This window comes from Oncorhynchus gorbuscha, linkage group LG03, assembly GCF_021184085.1.
Source record: "Oncorhynchus gorbuscha isolate QuinsamMale2020 ecotype Even-year linkage group LG03, OgorEven_v1.0, whole genome shotgun sequence".
Taxonomy (NCBI): Eukaryota; Metazoa; Chordata; class Actinopteri; order Salmoniformes; family Salmonidae; genus Oncorhynchus; species Oncorhynchus gorbuscha.
The window spans coordinates 59,417,802-59,437,349 of record NC_060175.1 but is presented as its reverse complement, the minus strand read 5'-3'; the positions used below and the strand labels follow the sequence as shown (position 1 = coordinate 59,437,349).

Here is a 19,548-nt window from a genome sequence, read left to right as displayed (position 1 = left end):
GGATGTTAACCCTGGTGTTCTGGCTAAATTCCCAATCTGTCCATCAAACCATCACGGTCACCTAATAATCCCCAGTTTACAATATGCTCATTCATCCCCCTCCTCTCCCCGGTAACTATTCCCCAGGTTGTTGCTGCAAATGAGAATGTGTTCTCAGTCAACTTACCTGGTAAAATAACGGATAAAAAAACATTTAAAAAATGCTGCCGAAATGTGTGCCTCGACACAATCCTGACTTGGAACGCTACGGACAATTCCTTCAAACTCATGGCTTTGTTTTTGTTCTGACATGCACAGTCAACTGTGGGTCCATATATAGACAGGTGTGTGCCTTTCCAAGTCATGTCCAATCAATTGAATTTAGCACAGGTTTACTCCAATTAAGTTGTAGAAACATTGCAAGGATGATCAATGAAAACAGATTGCACCTGAGCTCAACTTCGAGTCTCAAGCAATTACTCTGAATACTTATGTAAATAAGGTATTTCTGTTTTTCTTTTTTTCTCTCTATTTGCAAAAAAACTGTTTTTGTCATTATTGTGTTATTATATGTAGATTGATTAGGTGGAAAATGATTTCATACATTCTAGAATAAGGCTGTAAGTTAATATAATGAGGGGTCTGAATACTCTCCGAATGCACTGTATCTGTAAGGTCTCTCAGTCGAGCAATGAATTTCAAACACAGATTAAACCACAAAGACCAGGGAGGTTTTCCAATGCCTCGCATAGATGGGCACCTATTGGTAGGTGGATAAAAAAATAAACAGACATTGAATATCCCTTTGAACATGGTGTAGTTGTTAATTACTTAATGGATACACCCAGTCACTACAACGATACAGGCTTCCTTCCTAACTCAGTTGCCGGTGAGGAAGGAAACCATTCAGGGATTTCATCATAAGGCCAATGGTGACTTTAAAACAGATACAGAGTTTAAAGGCTGTGATAGGAGAAAACAGGATGGATTAACCACATTGTAGTTACTCCACAATGCTAACCTAAATCGCAGAGTGAAAAGAAGGAAGCTTGTACAGAATAAAAATATTCCAATTATGCATTCTGTTTGCAATAAGCACTAAAGTAAAACGGCCCAAAAATTGGTAAAGAAATAACCTTTATGTCCTGAATAGAAAGTGTTATGTTTGGGGCAAATCCAACATAACACATCACTGAGTACCACTTTTCAAATGCTTTAAGTTCCTCAGCGTACACATCACAGACAAACTGAAAAGGTCCACCCACACAGACAGTGTGGCGAAGAAGGCGCAACAGTGCCTCTTCACCTTCAGGAGGCTGAATATATTTCTCGTCGCCAAAAACCCTCAGAAAATTTTACAGATTCACAATTGAGAGCATCCTGTCGGACTGTATCACAGCCTGGTATGGCAACTGCACCGCCCACAACCACAGGGCTCTCCAGAGGGTGGTGCGGTCTGCACAACGCATCACCGGGAACATCCAGATAGCGAGGTCAGTACAGGTGCATCAAAGCTGGGACTGAGAGATCGAAAACAGGTTCTTTCTCAAGTCCATCAGACTGTTAAACAGCCATCACCAGCACAGAGAGGCTGCTACCTTCTTCTTCTTTTACCTTATGCTACCTTCATACAGACTTGAAATCATTTGTCACTTTAATAAATGGAACACTAGTCACTTTAATGATGCCACTTTAATAATGTTTACATATCTTGCATTACTAATCTCATATGTATATACTGTATTCTTTACTATCTATTGCATCTTAGTCTATGCCGTGGTCATTGCTCATCCATATATTTATATAGTCTTATTCCATTCCTTCACTTAGATTTGTGTGCATTAGTTATTTGTTATGGAATTGCTAGAAATTACTTGTTAGATATTTCTGCACTGTCGGAACTAGAAGCACAAGCATTTCGCTACACTCGGAATAACATCTGCTAACCATGTGTATGTGACCAATAAAATTTGATTTGATCATGTTATGGTTATGCTTGTCATCGGCAAGGACTAGGGAGTTTTTTAGGATAAAAAGAAAGGAATTAAGCTATGCACAGGCAAAATCCTAGAGGAAAACCTGCTACAGTCTGCTTTCCAACAGGCACTGGGAGACAAATGAACCTTTCAGCAGGACAATAACCTAAAAGACAATGCCAAATATACAGTGGAGTTGCTTACCAAGACAACATTGAATGTTCCTGAGTGGCCTAGTTACAGTTTTGACCTATATCGGCTTGAAAATCTATGGCAAGACTAGAAAATGACTGTCTAGCAATTATCAGCAACCAACTTGACAAAGCTTGAAGAATTTAAAAATATTGTGCAAATATTGTACAATCCAGGTTTGCAAAGTTCTTAGAGACGTACCCAGAAAGACTCACAGCTGTAATTGCTGCCAAATGTGATTCTAACTTGTATTGACTCAGGGGTGTTAATAGTTATGTACATTTGATATCTGTTTTTCATTTGAAATACATTTGCAAACATTTCAAAAAATATGTTTTACTGTCATTATTGGGTATTGTGTGTAGATGGGTGAGAGAAAAAGCATATTTAATCAATTTTGTATTCAGGCTATAACACAACTAAATGTGGAATAAGTCAAGGGATGTGAATACTTTCTGAAGGTACTGTAAATATACTACAGTATTTCATTTGCAAATACCCTGCACATTCAACTCCTGCGTATTGCAATTTGTGCCACCCATAAGTAACAAACCTACATGCCAAGTATAGACCATGTATTATGTTTCCTACAGATTATAGAAAAGAGCAGAAGCGCAGTCTTACCTGTCTACAGGTTATGGAAATGTGTTGTTTTAATACTTCACCAGTAGGAGAAAGCCTCAATTTCTATGTTGACAATAATTCCAACCTAAACACTACAGTATACTACAGTCTGCAAAAACGCTACAGTAAATACTACAGTATATACTAGTTTTATTTTACCATGTTATTTATTCTATAGTTAACTGTAAATACTACAATATACCACAGTAAATACTACAGTGAATACTTTAGTATTCATACCATAGTATATGATCATATTTTTTCATGCACGTGTCACTCTCAGCTGTTCACGTGCTGACTACCTAGGGTCATACTTTGAGCTCTTGCGTGTCATGGAGTTTTTGGTTATGTATCCCTTCGCCAGTTTGGAGCCTGTGGTATCTGATCCTGTTGGTCAAAATAGGAAACTTTCTAAACAACCTCATGAAAAGGAGAGAGCCAAGATCCAGCAATGGGAAACGATAATAGGCTACTTGCTGCAAACATATGGAGGCTGCAAACATCCTAACAGAAAAACCTGTAAAAACCCCATAAGATTGTTCCAAAAGTTGCTTAAATGTCCAAATAGAAAACACACATTGTATACACTGTTCACCCTCTGAATACAACAAGTGAGTTATGTTATATTGGCACAATATTGTTGAAACAAAGGAATCATTTTTAAATGTATTTATTTACTTAACGATACTTTAATACATGCAACTGTTTAAAACCCAATTTGGATACTTTTTCTATCAGAGTTATGTTCTTACTTAGGAGAATGGGGGGAGGGGACCCTTTGCCTGGTCCAGTCAGTGTTCCCCCTCCGCAAAATACAGCTGGAAGATTTTTTCATTAATAATTCTGATAAAACGTGGGCTTAAAAACAATGTTCAGTAATTCATTTAACGTTTAACATTTTAATAACAAGGGCAAATCTGAGGGGGCACGTGCCCTTTGTTCCCCCTATGTCATGACACCTCTGGGTGAGAGTGTGTGTGCGTGCCTGGATGCATGTGTATGGGCGTGTCTGTGTGTTATTATAAAGGTGTGTGTGTATTTACTAAAGCTATTAGACCTACCCATCTAGTCAACAGGCAGACAGAGGGACACACACAGTAATTGAACCAGCGATACTGCTGCCCTGCAGTATCGAAATGTGAATCCCTTTGTAAGAAATGTGAATCGCTTCGCTAGCTAACTTGCTCAGCTATGCTGATCTTGAACTACTGTTAGTACACTGCTCAAAAAATAAAGGGAACACTTAAACAACACAATGTAACTCCAAGTCAATCACACTTCTGTGAAATCAAACTGTCAACTTAGGAAGCAACACTGATTGACAATAAATTTCACATGCTGTTGTGCAAATGGAATAGACAACACGTGGAAATTATAGGCAATTAGCAAGACACCACCAAAAAAGGAGTGGTTCTGCAAGTGATAACCACAGACCACTTCTCAGTTCCTATGCTTCCTGGCTGATGTTCCTGCAAGAGGAAGGCATTGATGCTATGGACTGGCCCGCCCGTTCCCCAGACCTGAATCCAATTGAGCACATCTGGGACATCATGTCTCGCTCCATCCACCAATGCCCCGTTGCACCACAGACTGTCCAGGAGTTGGCGGATGCTTTAGTCCAGGTCTGGGAGGAGATCCCTCAGGAGACCATCCGCCACCTCATCAGGAGCATACTCAGGCGTTGTAGGGAGGTCATACAGGCACGTGGAGGCCACACACACACTACTGAGCCTCATTTTGACTTGTTTTAAGGACATTACATCAACGTTGGATCAGCCTTTAGTGTGGTTTTCCACTTTTATTTTGAGTGTGACTCCAAATCCAGACCTCCATGGGTTGATACATTTGATTTCCATTGATCATTTTTGTGTGGTTTTGTTGTCAGCACATTCAACTATGTAAACAAAAAAAGTATTTAATAAGAATATTTCATTCATTCAGATATAGGATGTGTTATGTTAGTGTTCCCTTTTTTTGAGCAATGTATATGTCTTTATTTTGTCATTTCACTCTAAGTGTGCCAGAGAGCAGAAAAACTGATTAATTTCCGAAATGCGCAACACCCGCTGAATATGACAAGTGTAAGTAAAAGTCGGCAAAAAAAGTTACATTATTGCCAGTTATTATTATTATTATTATTGCCAGTTAGTCATTAACGCTCTAGATAACATGTGAACAGCCTAACCAGCTCTGCTCGGGTGAGTAAAATGGTCAGAGTAAGATGTTCTCTCATTTGTGTCTGGAAATCGGTAGCAAGCTAGCCAACTTTAGCCAGTTAGCTTGGGTGCTTGACTGCCGTTGTGCGGAACGCTTGAATCTACCCTACTCCTCGGGCCAGATCTTCCAGTTTAAATAGTGCGGTGTGCGCTCAGAATGCTCGGAGAGTGAACCGCTCTGAATTTACAAAAACACAAATCTGACAGGGCTCGTCATTTACGAACCACCCAGAGCACACTCTGACACACTGAAGGCAATTTATGAACTCACACTTAGTTGTCAGTCAAATGTATTTAGCATCGATCAAATGGGCAGGCAGGTTCCCATTCAGTTGTCAAAACGTGGGTTGGGACAAGCATGCATTTGCAGGGAAGCTGCAGAAGGATGAGCAGGCTACTATTCCCCATTGTTTATCAGTGCAATTTTGACGGGCAGCTAGCTGAAAAAGTTTGAGAGGGTTTATCTAATGTTCCCTCGTTAGATTTTAGCTCATCTCACTCTGGCTAGCATTAGTTGTTGATCTTGTTGTTGATGTGAATAACTGAGGGGGAGCGAGCCTACCTTTTCATGGTTGTTTGATCAATAGGACTGTATATTTCACAAAAGAGGAATCCCATGTTTACATATTTGCCGAAATCAATTCAGGTGTATTTTATGGCTGTTGGTGAATGTGTTCTAATGATCTAAATTTGCGGTGTTGCAACTACCTGTAAACACACAGTCCAGTTCAAAGTGAATGGTGGCAGGTCTTTGTGGCCAAAAGCTTATTTGCATAAAGGCCTACTGTAGCTCTGATTGGCTATGGCACACCGGTCTGCATAGACTCTGGTTCTGGACGAGACAGATGGGTTTTATTTACGGCAGTGTCTATTAACTGTCCAAATGCACGGTCGCTTTCCCACTCTATATTGCTATAGAATTTTCACAAATGCCTTAATTCCCAAACATTCTATGAATTTATGAAGATGTGAAAATGACCAAATCCAAGTGCTTGCTTGTCAGAAAATGTTTTTTTTAAATGAAAAAAAGGTGTCATATTCTTCCTGTGGGTGTATATAAACAGATAAGAATAAGAATAAGATTTTGTGTTGCTAAAACGCTGTCAGTTCCACTTTAATTCATTAATCCATTCATTCCGATTACCGTATGTTATTACAGTAGGTCTCCTCTGATATGAAATACAACATGTTACTTGCCACTAGGCTACCTATAAGTTACTGTCACATTCACATTTTCTCTGTTCACATCTGTCACATATTGGACTTGTGAGAATGAAACTAAGTGGAATGGTGATGGAAGAGGCGCTCGGTCAGTCTCGGGAGCGGATGGAGGGATCTCCCCCTCTCTATGTCTCTCACTCTTTCCCTGTCTGGCCAGTTCTGCAGGAGTAAAGACACTGACATACATCACATATCTCCCTCTATACGCCTCTATACGCCCTCACTCCCAATCCAAATCTTCTGTGGATTTACCACTCTCATTCCGGGAGAACTATCTAGCTACACTGGATCGATTAGCCAGTTCTGTAGCTACCCCACATCAGACCTGGGTTCAGATACTGTCTCACATCATTTCTTATTTTATCATTTCATATTTGTTTTCATATTTTATCAGAGCTTTATTTAGATCGTCTGGTTACAATGTAACCAATAGTATAGTCCCAAAATGGCCCCAATCTGGCACTCCGGGCAGGCTAAAGCAAATGTACTGTTTGAAAGTTGTTGAATAGTATCAAATAGTATTTGAACCCAGGTCTGCTCCACATCTCCACATCTAGCAGTTTCTCTCCAGGAGAGAGGAGAGCAGTAGAGGAGAAGAGATGTGGTCAGCACTACTGCCTTTATGTCCAGATGGTGTGGATTGTAGAGAGCCCAGTAAGGGGTCCCTATGCTATGTCCTTGGGCAGACACAGTGATTCAGTACATACAGGACATACAGCCAGACATTCAGTGGTAAAGCAAAAGCATCCAAAATGCGTGAGAGGAAGACCTCACTGTACAGAAAGCACTGCACTGTGTATTCAGCTCTGTATTCCAGACCACAGGAAAGCGGAAAGCGTTGGGATAATAACTGAAAGTGGTAGCTACAGTGATTACTGTTATTTGTGAAGGATATTACACTATTTAGATATCTATAGTAACACATTGTTGGCCCCATCGGAAACCGAGCCTTAGCCAAAGGAATTGTGCTCCTCTGCTGTAGTTTAGTAGGTGATAGTGTAATGGCTGTGTGTTCCCATAGATCGGCCAGACCAGCACAGAGGGGAATCAGGGACATATTCATAAGCACCATCCATTGCCTCAGCTCCAACTAACCACCATCAGCCATCTCTCCATTTCTGAGCCAGCGAAATATAATAAGTCCGAGAGAGAGAGAGAGAGAGAAGGGGGAGAGGGAGGAGAGAGGGGAAAGAGAGAGAGGGGGGAAGAGAGAGAGGGAGGGAGAGAGAGAAGGAAAGGGAGCCAGCTAGCGAGAGAGAACGAGAGAGAGAGAAGGTCAGAGAGGAAAAGAGAAACCCGTCTGAAACACAGAGAGAACAGCTCACAGGAGGAAGAAAGACATGAAACGTTTAGTCTTTTCATCATTTTCTAATCAGCCAATTACATCCCGCCTAGCGCTCCTGCCTGCCTTACAAACCACTCCAATTCCTTTGATACCCACTTTGCTCTGTGAGGAATTGGAAGGCGAAGACCAGATCGCACAGCTCTGGCAATGCATTGGGGGAAGGAATGGAGGGAGATGGAGAAAAATGGGAAAGAACAAGAAAAAGAAGGAAGCCTCGACCGACCACCCAACTTACTGGCAATACAGTAGGGAGAATGAAGGGAGGAAGGGCGACAAAAAGAAAAGTGGGTCTTTATTAGTGCGAGTAACTTTGACACTTTGGGCAGACCGCAGAGCACCCAGCGCCAGTCCATCCGTCATCCAGCTTTCCCACTGATGAGCTGGGGAAACAAATCACAGGCAGACCAGGCTTTGCCTGCAGACCAGGCTTTGCCTGCAGCCCAAACGGCACCCTATTCCCTACCCTGGTCAAAATTAGTGCAATATGTAGGGAATAGAGTCCCATTTGGGACACAGCCTTTATTTTGCCGCCTGGGTGACTTGCTTGTCTGCGTTGTCAGAAGCAAGGCCCATGTGTTCCCGGCATCCCAATCCCAATCCCGCTGATGTCTCCCCCCAACCTGCTACGCGCCATCCCCTCCTCTTCCCCTCACCCGCTGGGACTTCTCTCTTCTTCTCTTCCTTCTCTTCCATTTCTCCCCCTCCTTTTCTCTACCCCTTCTCCCTTTCCTCCCATATCTTCTCCCCCCCTCTCATCTCCCCCTCTGCTCCTCCTCCTCTACTTCTTTCCTCTTTCCCCCCACTACCCCTCTCCCTCTCCCCCATTCCCCTATTTTTCTATTCATTATGTAGATAGGTCTCTCCGTTTTACCCCCATCCCTGGTGTTTATTTTATTCTTTATTCATCACTGATATACAGTATATTTCTGCTATTTATCTCTTCTGGAGTGGCAGCGTCATTGCTTATACTGCTTGATAAGTTGAGAACACAGAGAGCATCAATCACTGTCACTTAGCGCCTCAACGCAACGACGCGTCAACGATTCCCGTCTCTCATTCTGCCACCATACGCTCCCTCTCTCCTATCTGCCTCTCTTTCTCTCACTATATCTCTCTTTCTCTGTCTCTCGCTCTCCTCCCTCCTCTCCTCCTTTATCTGCCATGAACTCAACCAATACATAAATCTGCAAAGGGGGCACGGTTTGGCGTCGGCAATCTGAGTCAAATATATGTTTACACATTTACAAATGAGAAATTCAGCAGCGCGACGTCGGTTCTTATTCCGCTTTGCCTTTTTCGCCCCCTGGGAGGCTGCCTAGCTCTCCCCCCTCCGCCTAGCGCCCGGCTTCTAGCCTCCAACTCCGAGAGTTTCTCTGTGCAACTTATTTAGATGAATGATTAAACTTAAAGCACAGCCAGGAGTCTTGCTACTCTTATTTAAAGAAGAATGGGAAAGCTGTCATCTTTTGATGCATTGCCTGCCATCCGGCATGCAAAAGAGATGCCCCCCCCACCTCTCACTATACCTCCCTCTCTCTGCCTCTCTCTACCTCTCTCTCTTTCTCTCGCTCTATGCCTCTCTCTCTCTCTCTCTCTCTCTCTACCTCCCTTGCTCTACCTTTGCTTCTCCTCCTCCCTCTCTTCCCCTATCTCTGCTCTGAAAACAGTGTGATTGATCAGGGTGGAGCGGCATCAGTGACAACATCGTAGTCCACCCGCCCAACCGCCACCCGAGCAGGGCATGCTGATCTGAGAGATAGATAGAAGATTGCTTACTTCTCGCTGATCTATCAGTCACTGAAGTTACTCCAGAAAGAAAGAAAGAAAGAAAGAAAGAAAGAAAGAAAGAAAGAAAGAAAGAAAGAAAGAAAGAAAGAAAGGTTCCAATGGTCTTGGCTCTTCCACATCAAGCATGCATAGTCACACTCACACTGTAGAAGAAAGCATTCTAGCATCATCATCACCTGTCTCTCTGTTAGAGTTATAATTATGTTGGAAGGAATTCTGAAACCTTGAACACACACACACACACACACACACACACACACACACACACACACACACACACACACACACACACACACACACACACACACACACACACACACACACACACACACGCACACGCACACGCACACACACACAGAGAAATGCTGAATTCCCCCCAAACCGTATCTCTAGATGGAAGAGTTACTGTGTTGATTGATGAGGTAATAAAAAAAAATACTAAAAGTTGACTATAGAGTACTTTACTATAGGACGCTGTAGTAAACTGTAGTATACTGCACATTGTAGTATCCCTTGATCATGGGTACAGAATTGTGTAGTATACTGTAGAATACTATTGTAAATACTAAAGTATTATCCACACAAAAAACACTAGTAAATACCAAATTAATGTCAGAAAAAGCACTACCGTACGCTAAAACACAATTTTTCTTAACTATTGTAAATACTACAGTATTTAATTTGCAAATACCATGCCCATTCCCCTCCCCTGTATCCCAATTTGTGCCACCTGTAAGTTAGAAAGCGACATGCCAAGTATAGACCATTTAGTGTGTTCCCTATGGTTATAAAAAAAGCAGGAGCTCTGAACTCTGTTCAGAACCAAGTCCGACCTGCCTACAGGATATGGGAAATTTGCTCTTTTAGTATTTCTCCAGTAGGTTTCCTAAAGTTAATAAAACAAAAACACTTTAACAAATACTACATTAATGTCACCAAAATCACGACAGTAACTACTACAGTATACCATACTACAATCTACAAAAACACTACAGTAAATACCACTGCAGGGGTACTCAAATACTATTTGAGAAGGTCCGGTCACACACATTTCTTAGGTGGTAAAGGTCCGGATGGATAATGTAATTTATCGGTGTAATAACAAACCCCCACCTTACAAACCGTGCGACCCCAAACTTTTCACACCCCTCTTGTTGGACGAGAGAAAATGTTGCATTTTGCACGGGGCAGAGATTTTCCAATTGAGTATGGAGATACTACATCATAATACAGTCCACAAAAACACTACTGTAATTACTACAGTATAGTATACACTACCGTTCAATAGTTTGGGGTCACTTAGAAATGTCCTTGTAGGGGCCTCCCGAGTGGCGCAGCTTCATTAAATAGTACCCGCAAAACACCAGTCTCAACGTCAACAGTGAAGAGGTGACTCCGGAATGCTGGCCTTCTAGGCAGAGAAAAGATTAAGATGGTCAAAAGAACACAGACACTGGACAGAGTTGAGACTTGTGTTTTGTGGGTACTATTTAATGAAGCTGCCAGTTGAGGACATGTGAGGTGTCTGTTTCTCAAACTAGACACTCTAATGTACTTGTCCTCTTGCTCAGTTGTGCACCGGGGCCTCCCACTCCTCTTTCTATTCTGTTAGAGTCAGTCTGCACTGTTCTGTGAAGGTATAAAGCTTGTTTTAGTTTAGTTTATTAATTCAACCATTTTAAAAAACAAGCACACATAAACTTGAAAAAGCCATACATGCACATTAATACAATCATGGAGGATAACACACAATAAAGTTTGGGACTTTTTCCCATTGTGGTCCTCCTGAGACAAGATGGCTAGACAAGATCGAACACAGTATGGCAGTGAAATAATAAAACAAAAACAGAGAAGAAGAACATCTATATCGTCATTCCAGTTACATCATAGGGGTTATTCATATGGGCACAGAAGACTTCAAACATATTTTTACTTTATTTTTAAAGCTGTCCAGAGAGGACGTTGTTTTTATAGGCAGAGGCAACTCAGTCCATTCTGAGGCTCCCGTATACAAAAAAGTACCTTTCCCAGCATTACTCCTGAACCTGTATAAGCACACATCAGCAACACCTGCTCTGGTGCTGTGATTGTGTGCATCCCTATCACAAGGAAAGTAATCACTTAGATATCTGGGCGCAGGACCATACATACTCCTGTAAACCAAACCTAGTCTAATCCGGGACACCCTAGCCTCAACAGGCAGCCAGTTTAGTTCCTGAAAGCAGCTCCTGCCTATGTGAGTACGTGGACCCACCTTCAATACTACCCTGATCAGCTTATTCTGGGCTATCTGGAGCTTCCCCTTCATAAATTTAGATACGCCCCCAAACTAGGATGTGCTAGCATAGTCAAAATTGCATTGAATGTGGGCAGTAGCAAGCACTTTCATGGAGTACTTATTAAGCAGCTTGGAGTTTCTAGCCAAAAACTTAGTCCTGGCATTAACCTTCCCTAGCACCTTATTGGCCATGCTCACACCTCCCAAGCTTCCATCAAGGATACATCCCAAGTAGCTAACAGAGGTTTTAGAAGTCTGCACCTCACCCCCTAACTCCACTCTGATTTCATACAACCTACACAATTTAGGTCTGGATCCAAAAATAATTGCTTCAGTTTTCTCTAAGTGCAGAGATAGCTTATTATCTCCAAGCCATTTGCTAATGTTAGTAAGCTCTGTGCTAAGTATAGTCTCCAACATAGTTTTACTTTTGTGAGACACCAGAAGTGTAGAGTCATCTGCATAAAGAAAAAGACGGCAAGAACAATCATTTTTCAAATCGTTAATATACAATAAAAACAGCAGAGGCCCAAGCACGCTCCCCTGCGGAACGCCACAACTCATTGGTTTTGCCTGAGACAGTGAACCATTAACCTCTACCACTTGCTCCATTCCTAATACATAGGACTTTACCCAGCCTAGAGGGATAGTGCTTAACCCCAGTGTCTCCAGTTTGAAGATTAGGAGAGAGTGGATAACTGTAGGTAAAAAGGTATAAAGAAGAGGAGAGCTCTAGGAAATTGTCTACTAACCCTCCAACCCTCCAGCCCTATTAGAGAGAGAGACCTTTAGTCTACACTGTATATCTATCTCCTGACTCACTGCCAAAACACAACACAGGCCAAGTCAGCCACAAGAAATACAGTACAGGAGTTATAGCTTTGTCTTCTCTCTCTGAGTTAAGTGTGTGTGTCTTGAATCCCGTTGGCTTTGTAAGGAAGAGAAGACTTGCATCCCAAATGACTATGTACTAAATGGCACCCTATTCCCCTATGGGCCCTGGTAAAAAGTAGTGCACTATAGGGAATAGGGTGCCATTTGGGATGCAGCCAATACCATGTATTCATTCATTTTGAAGGAATTGTTATTCTAACAAACCATACTTTTTTACTTTACCGAGCTCAGTTATTGACATCATCTGTCTATCCATAAACTATTTTGAATTTTTTATAGCTCATACTCGTACCCTAGGTCATGATTTATTTTTCTCTCTTGTTGAAGCCTCAGTGCAACACTCATATTGTACTATGCAACACATGCTGCATATTACAGTAAAACCAGTCTCTTAAGAGAATAGTAGCAATGGAATGGAAGGTTTCAATCTTACTGTACAGGCATGCTTTATTGTTCTCATTCATTAATTCATTCATTTACATGATTATATTTATTATTTGTTTCAAATTCATGTTTATACAGTATATAACTGTGTGAACTGTGTGAAGGCAGGCAAGGAAAGCCATAAACAAACATTCCGGCTCGTCTATACAGATGCAAGCAACAATAAAATATGTAAATAGCAGGCTACTGTTTTTCATTTGTTCCTCATTCTAGTGATGAAAAGTACACGGTGTGTTTCAAATCAACCAGCCATTATACCTAATGATCAAGCAGCTGTTTTTAAAATGATTCTATCATGATTTACAGATAAATTATTGTTGACTACGCCTATCAGTCCTCCAGCCAAAATCACAGTCCCAGAACTACCTTAAAATTGCATTTGACATATTACTGCTGTAGAAGCTACAGTAAGATTATTCATTATTGGGTGAAGAGATCCTCATTTCTCTGTTATTATGCTCTCATAATCTCTCTTTGTGTCATATATTGTTTTTATTTGGCCTGTCTTTCTCTTTTCTTTCTTGCAATCTCCCTTGATATTCTCTTGTATGTCTTATTAGACCTCTCACTCTCCCTTTCTACTCTTTCTTCCTTACACTACTCTCTGCCTCTCCCTCTTCTCCCCCTCTCTCTCCCTCTCTTCCATATATTTCTCTCTCCCCCACTCTCTCTCTCTCTCATTCCCCACACTCCTCTCATTCGTTCTCTCTGTCCCCCGTCCCCCCTTACTATGGTTATGTGTTATCTGCCACGGCTCCATTTCCCTGCTGACTGATACTCCCTGACTCAGTCGCTTTCATTTTCATGATAATCCAGCAACACCACTAGACTGCCAAATCGCGTTTACTGCCTTTTCTTTTTTTTTCTTCTATTTTTTCCCAACTGGTTTATCTCTTTTCCTTGGGGCTTTATTTTGCTCTCTGTAATTAAATGTCATTCCCAGCTCTCCCTTTTTCTCCAGCGAATGAAAAAAAAGTGTATTATTTTGTTATGAGATCATTGTCAAAATAGAATGGATGGATACGTCCTTGCCCTGTATCTGTAGTATGCATCCCAAATTCCATCCCATTCCCTTTATTGTGCACTACTTTTGACCAGAGACCCATGGGAGTACGCACAAAAATAGGAGAACACTTTTTGTTCCAGGTAGGACCTTTTTGAGTTTCATGTAGGCTTCTAACTGGAACTAAAGGTGTTCTTCAAAGGGTTCTCTTATGGGGACAGTCAAATAACCCTTTTAGGTTCTAGATAGCACCTATTTTTTTCCCCCCAAGGGTATAGTTTGCCATTTGGGATGCAGCCTCTGTGACTTGGCAGTACACTGAAGCCCCACCACCAGCTATCTATGGAGTGAAAACAATATAATTCTAAATTTCTGAAAGCCTTTTTATTCATTTGAATGAAAACAGTATCTGTCATCCTGTGTGTGACCCATACAGTGCTGTAACTTCAGTTTCATATTCTACTCAATTCAAGTTCATTTCCATGGTAATAAGATTGTTTTATCTCATATCATAAATCCAGTAAGCTAGCAACCTGTACTATTACACTAATCAAGACTGACAGAACTATGCCATTTCAATTTGTGAGAATCATTTGAGATACTTCTTACTACTCTTGTTTATAGCTACGTTTGTAGCTCAAATGTAATGTAGTGTAGTGTAACATACGATTGTATTAAATGCAGCATGTGCAGCTGTTGTTTGTTGGATTCTCTCTTACAAGATCAAACCTTACTTGCCAGATAGATGTCTTGATTTGAATGGTTGGTTGATTTGAAACACACCGTGTACTTTTCATCACAAGAATGAAGAACAAATGAAAAACGGTAGCCTGCTATTTACAAATTCATTGTGAATTTCAGACATAGGGTTTATAAAAAAAGTGTTCTGTTTTGCTTGAAAAGGAAATCGAACAGTAGAGCGAGCAAAAGGCAGAAATGTTGAGGTATAGCTACCAAATGTAAAAGTATGCTCGCTCAAACGAACACGAGAAGAGTAATACGTGGAGTACTCAAAAAGTAAAAAATCCAAACTCCAGCCGGCCCATTGCTCATCTCTAGTGCATGTGGGGTGGTCGGTGTGGTGGTGGTAGATTCTTAGGGAGGGAAAAAATGTTCCAGAAGGGTTCTTTGTGGAGGATACGGGTTCTACCAAGAACCGTCTTCATCTGAAGAACCCTTTTTGGAAGATGAGGGTTCTTTGTAAGGCAAAGGATTCTACCTAGAACCTTAAACATCCTTTTGTGGGGAAAAAAATATTTGAGGATTCTTTGGAAGGCAAGAAGGTTCTACATAGAAGCCTGAATCTGAACACAGTAAATTAGCCAGTGAGAGAGTAAAACTTTTGCAGATTTTTATTGATTGTCTTTGTTTTTTCCATTGATGTATTTATTAATCTTATGCTACCTCATGATAAATATCATACAAAATCAAATCAGTCACATACAAATGGTTAGCAGATGTTAATGTGAGTGTAGTGAAATGCTTGTGCTTCTAGTTCCAACAGTGCAGTAATATCAGTAACAAGTAATATCTATCAATTCCCAACAACTACCTACTACACGCAAATCTAACAAGTAATCTTACAATTTCTCACCAAATACCTAATGCACACAAATCTAAAGGGGTGAATGAAAATATGTATATATAAATATATGGATGAGCGATGGCCGAGCAGCATAGGCAAGGTGCAGTAGATGTTGTTTCCTACCGTCACCACCTGGGGGTGGCCCGCCAGAAAGTCCAGGACCCAATTGCACAGGGAGGGGTGGAGACCCAGGGCCTCCAACTTGATGATGAGCTTGGAGGGTACTATCGTGTTGAATGCTGAGCTGTAGTCAATGAACAGCATTCTTACATAGGTATTATTTTTGTCCAGATGGGATAGTGAAGTGTACAGTGTTATGGAGGTTGTGTCATCTCTGGACCTGTTGGGGTGGTATGAAAACTGAAGAGTGTCTAGGGTGGCCGGTAAGGTGGCGGTGACATGATCCTTGACTTGCCTCTCAAAGCACTTCATGATGACAGGAGTGAGTGCTCCTGGGCGGTAGTCATTCAGTTCAGTTATCTTTGCCTTTTTGGGTACAGGAACAATGGTAGCCATCTTGAAGCATGTGGGGACGATAGACTGGGATATGGAGCGATTAAATATGTCTGTAAACACACTAGCCAGCTGGTCTGTGCTTGCTCTGAGGACACATTTAACATTACATTTAAGTCATTTAGCAGACGCTCTTATCCAGAGCGACTTACAAATTGGTGCATTCACCTTATGACATCCAGTGGAACAGCCACTTTACAATAGTGCATCTAAATATTTTAAGGGGGGTTGAGAAGGATTACTTTATCCTATCCTAGGTATTCCTTAAAGAGGTGGGGTTTCAGGTGTCTCCGGAAGGTGGTGATTGACTCCGCTGTCCTGGCGCCGTGAGGGAGTTTGTTCCACCATTGGGGAGTCAGAGCAGCGAACAGTTTTGACTGGGCTGAGCGGGAACTGTACTTCCTCAGTGGTAGGGAAGCGAGCAGGCCAGAGGTGGATGAACGCAGTGCCCTTATTTGGGTGTAGGGCCTGATCAGAGCCTGGAGGTACTGAGGTGCCGTTCCCCTCACAGCTCCGTAGGCAAGCACCATGGTCTTGTAGCGGATGCGAGCTTCAACTGGAAGCCAGTGGAGAGAGCGGAGGAGCGGGGTGACGTGAGAGAACTTGGGAAGGTTGAACACTAGACGGGCTGCGGCGTTCTGGATGAGTTGTAGGGGTTTAATGGCACAGGCAGGGAGCCCAGCCAACAGCGAGTTGCAGTAATCCAGACGGGAGATGACAAGTGCCTGGATTAGGACCTGCGCCGCTTCCTGTGTGAGGCAGGGTCGTACTCTGCGGATGTTGTAGAGCATGAACCTACAGGAACGGGCCACCGCCTTGATGTTAGTTGAGAACGACAGGGTGTTGTCCAGGATCACGCCAAGGTTCTTAGCGCTCTGGGAGGAGGACACAATGGAGTTGTCAACCGTGATGGCGAGATCATGGAACGGGCAGTCCTTCCCCGGGAGGAAGAGCAGCTCCATCTTGCCGAAGTTCAGCTTGAGGTGGTGATCCGTCATCCACACTGATATGTCTGCCAGACATGCAGAGATGCAATTTGCCACCTGGTCATCAGAAGGGGGAAAGGAGAAGATTAATTGTGTGTCGTCTGCATAGCAATGATAGGAGAGACCATGTGAGGTTATGACAGAGCCAAGTGACTTGGTGTATAGCGAGAATAGGAGAGGGCCTAGAACAGAGCCCTGGGGGACACCAGTGGTGAGAGCGCGTGGTGAGGAGACAGATTCTCGCCACGCCACCTGGTAGGAGCGACCTGTCAGGTAGGACGCAATCCAAGCGTGGGCCGCGCCGGAGATGCCCAACTCGGAGAGGGTGGAGAGGAGGATCTGATGGTTCACAGTATCGAAGGCAGCCGATAGGTCTAGAAGGATGAGAGCAGAGGAGAGAGAGTTAGCTGTAGCGGTGCGGAGCGCCTCCGTGATACAGAGAAGAGCAGTCTCAGTTGAATGACTAGTCTTGAAACCTGACTGATTTGGATCAAGAAGGTCATTCTGAGAGAGATAGCGGGAGAGCTGACCAAGGACGGCACGTTCAAGAGTTTTGGAGAGAAAAGAAAGAAGGGATACTGGTCTGTAGTTGTTGACATCGGAGGGATCGAGACACGGCTAGGGATGCCGTCTGGGCCAGCAGCCTGCGAGGGTTAACATGTTTAAATCTTTTACTCACGTCAACCACTGAGAAGGAGAGGGAGGGCCACAGACTTGTTAGCGAGCCGAGACGGTGGCACTGTATTATCCTCAAAGCGGCAAAGGCGGTGTTTAGTTTGTCTGGAAGCGTGACGTTGGTATCCATGACGTGGCTGTTTTTGTAGTCTTTGATTTCTTGTAGACCCTTCCACATACGTCTCGTGTCTGAGCCGTTGAATTGAGACTCCACCTTGTCCCTGTACCGGCATTACACTTGTTTGATTGCCTTGCGGAGGGAATAACTACAGTGTTTATATTCAGCCACATCTCCAGACCTCTTTCCATGGTTAAATGCGATGGATTGCGCTTTCAGTTTTACGCGAATGCCGCCATCCATCCACGGTTTCTGGTTAGGGTAGGTTTAATGGTCACAGTGGGTACGACGTCTCCAATGCACTTATTTATAAACACACTCACTGAGTCAGCGTATAGGTCAATATTGTCTTCTGAGGCTGATCGGAACATATTCCAGTCTGCGTGATCAAAACAATCTTAGAGCGTGGCTTCCGATTGGTCAGACCAGTGTTGAAATGGTTCTCGTCACTGGTACATCCTGTTTGAGTTTCTGCCTATAAGCCGGGATGAACAAGATGGCGTCGTGGTCGGATTTTCTGAAGGGAGGGCGGGGGGGGGGGCTTTGTATGCATCACAGAAGTTAGAGTAGCAGTGGTCAAGAGTATTAGCCCTACGTGTCATGCAATCAATATGCTGATTGTCACGAACGTCGTCAGGGAAATGACCGGACCAAGGTGCAGCGTGATGAGCGTACATTCTTCTTTAATGTTATAAATGTCGCCAAGAAAACACCAAAATACGACCGTGAAGCGGACTAGGGCTATACAGGCCACTAAACACAGACAACTACCCACAACTAAGGTGGCAAAACAGGCTGCCTAAGTATGATTCCTAATCAGAGACAATGATAGACAGCTACCTCTAATTGGGAACCACACTCGGCCAAACACCCAGAAATACAAAACATAGAATGCCCACCCCACATCACACCCTGACCTAACCAAATAGAGAAATAAAATGGCTCTCTAAGGTCAGGGCGTGACACTGATAAATTTGAGGTAGCATTGTTCTCAAATTTGCTTTGTTAAATTCCCCAGCTACAATAAATTCAGCCTCCGGATATATAGTTTCCAGTTTACATAGAGTTCAGGGAAGTTCCTTGAGGGCCTTCTTGGTGTTCACTTGAGGCGGGATGTCCACAGCTGCAACTATAACTGACGAGAGTTCTCTTGGTAGGTAGAATGGCCGACATTTGATTGTAAGAAATTCTAGGTCGGGTGAACAGAAGGACTTGAGTTCCTGCATGTTGTTATGATTGCGCCACCTTCCTCTTCCCAGAGAGGTGTTTATCTCTGTCGGCGCGATGCATGGAGAAGCCCGGTGGCTGAACCGATTCCGAAAACATATCCTGAGAGAGCCATGTTTCCGTGAAACAGAGAATGTTACAATCTCTGATGTCTCTCTGGAAGGCAAACCTTGCTCGAATTTCGTCTACCTTGTTGTCGAGTGACTGGATATTGGCGAGTAGTATACCCGGGAGCGGTGAGCGATGTGCCCATTTACGAAGCCTGACCAGAAGACCGCTCCGTCTGCCCCTTGTAGTGTTGGTAAGTTGCTCTTATATCCAATAGTTCTTCTTAAGTCTTATTACATAATCCAACGTTAAAATTGTATTTATTGCACCTGTTACAGTTCGTATGGTTTAGATCAGGAGTACTCAATTCTTACCCTACGTGGTCCTGGTGTCCCAGGTATGAATCAGTCCCTGATTAGAGGGGAACATTGAAAAA

General features: G+C 42.8%; 1 protein-coding gene across 1 annotated transcript in view; it reads left to right on the top strand.

Moving 5' to 3' along the window:
- LOC124021166 (neurexophilin-2-like) overlaps positions 1-19,548 on the top strand; it is a 104,600-nt gene that overhangs the window by 64,160 nt on the left and 20,892 nt on the right. The gene's annotated exons all lie outside the window — the stretch shown is intronic.